This window comes from Macaca fascicularis, chromosome X (assembly GCF_037993035.2).
Source record: "Macaca fascicularis isolate 582-1 chromosome X, T2T-MFA8v1.1".
Taxonomy (NCBI): domain Eukaryota; kingdom Metazoa; phylum Chordata; class Mammalia; order Primates; family Cercopithecidae; genus Macaca; species Macaca fascicularis.
This window is the reverse complement of record NC_088395.1, coordinates 122,033,165-122,035,326: the sequence shown is the minus strand read 5'-3', so window position 1 is coordinate 122,035,326 and position 2,162 is coordinate 122,033,165. Positions and strand designations below refer to the sequence as shown.

The 2,162-nt window shown below is 48.1% G+C and overlaps 1 pseudogene; it reads right to left on the bottom strand.

Annotated features, from left to right (window-relative positions):
* Nucleotides 1-505: 505 nt before the first annotated feature.
* On the bottom strand, nucleotides 506-1,825 carry LOC102127009 (elongation factor 1-gamma-like; annotated as a pseudogene).
* Between the last annotated feature and the right edge of the window lie 337 nt (nucleotides 1,826-2,162).

Sequence of the window (2,162 nt, the reverse complement as noted above, 5' to 3'; positions counted from 1 at the left end):
AACTGGGCGACAAGAGTGAGACTCCATCTCAAAATAAAATAAAATAAAATAAAATAAAATAAAATAAAATAGGCCAGGTGCAGTGGCTCACGCCTGTAATCCTAGCACTTTGGGAGGCCGAGGTGGGCAGATCACGAGGTCAGGAGATCGAGACCACCTGGCTAACACGGTGAAACCCCATCTCTAGTAAAAAATACAAAAAATTAGCTGGGTGTGGCAGTGGGTGCCTGTAGTCCCAGCTACTCAGGAGGCTGAGGCAGGAGAATTGCTTGAACCCGGGAGGCAGAGGTTGCAGTGAGCCGAGATCGTGCCATTGCACTCTGGCCTGGGAGACAGAGCGAGACTCTGTCTCAAAAAAATAAAATGAAATAAAAATAAAAATAAATAAATAAATAAAAACAATAACAACCCCAAAAAAGTTTTTTTTTTCAATGTTCAGTTTTCTTTAATGACCTCCATCTCCCTGAAGGGCAGGTTCAGGCAGCTAGGTGATGGCAAGAGATGTTCATTTGAAGATCTTGCCCTGATTGAAGGCTTTGTGCACATGCTGGAAGGCTGTCTCCCAGGAAAAGTACTCTCAAACCAGTATCTGGGTCTCCTCGCTGCCAGGATCCAGTTTCTGCCATGTGTATGACTCGTAGTCCACCTGCCAATCTGGACTCAGTGGAAAGGCAAGCTCCTGGCCTCGGAAGACCCAGATTCCAGAAATGGAGCTGCTTATTGTTGGTTCCAAAGAGGATGACACTGGCAATGGTATTCTTACTCAGCTTGTCCAGTCACTGGAACATTCCAGTGATGAGATTGCAGCTCATGAAGGTCTGAGTGAGTTCTTCAGGGAAGTGATACTCTGAGTACCACAGGGACCAGCCGTCCTTATCAAAGTGCTCCCAGAAATATGACAGTGCCACAGAGAATGTATCCTCGTTGGAGAACTTGAGCTTCAATTCATCCAACACCAAGGTACTCTTGGGCAGGTGAGCAAAGAGGTCCTTGGCCTTGGACTCAGCGGCCAGCGCCTGCTCACATTCATCCATCTCCTCCTCAGGAGTAGGGGCAGCCACCTTTTTCTCCTCCCGCTCAGCCTGGAGCTTCTGCTTCTCTTCCTGTGACCCCTTCTCTTTCCGTGGTGTGTCCTTTTTAGGCTGGCTCTCTACAAACTTCTTAGCATCAAACTGGGCCATCTTCTCACATAGTTTCGCTTTCCCCAAGACAGTGCAGAACTGAGGCTGGTTAATGCAGGTGAGGAACAGCGGTTGGTATTGGGAAAGGCCTGGCAGAAAGAAGGTTCTAGGATCTGCTTATAGAGCCACAACAGGGTGCAGACAACTGTGATGTCAGACAATGTCCTCCAGAAAAGTCCTTGTCTTCAAGTGAGCATCCAACAGCCCCAGAATTCGCCTCACTTCCTCCTTTGCATTCTCAGTGGCCTGTTTGTTGTGCTGCATGATGCTCAAGGTGGGGAACACCCAGGTACTGGTTGGGGACACTATATCGCTATCAGCAAAGCTCACTCACTGCGCCACCTGAGCTGCTGCCTCTGGAGTACTTCCCTGCAGCTCCTCATTGCTCACATAGTAGGCAATGGTATTGCTCTCAAACACACAGAATTTATCGTCACCCTCAAATGCTGGAATCTTGCCGGCAGGAAATTTGCGGAGAAATTCAGGGGTGAGGTTGGTTTGGCCAAAGTGGAAATGGTGTGGTGTGGAGACCACACGGACCTGAGCCCCACTATACTGAGCAGCAATGAGGGCCTTGAAGGTCCTTCAGTTTTCAGGATATGTGCACAGGGTCCCAGCCGCCATGGTGATTCCACAAAGAAAGGCTTTTTTGTTTGTTTTTTAAGATAGAGTCTCACTCTCTCACCCAAGCTGGAGTGCAGTGGTGTGATCTCGGCTCACTGTAACCTCTGCCTTTCAGGTTCAAGCAATTCTCCTGTCTCAGCCCCCCCGAGTACCTGGGATTACAGGCATGCACCACAACGCCCAGCTTTTTTTTTTTTTTTTTTTTTTTTTTTTTTTTTTTTTTGTATTTTTAGTAGAGACGGGGTTTCACCATGTTGCCCAGGCTGGTCTCGAACTCCTGAGCTCAAGCAATCTGCTCACCTCAGCCTTCCAAAGTGCTGGAATTACAGGTGTGAGTCACCATGTTAGACCTGTAGT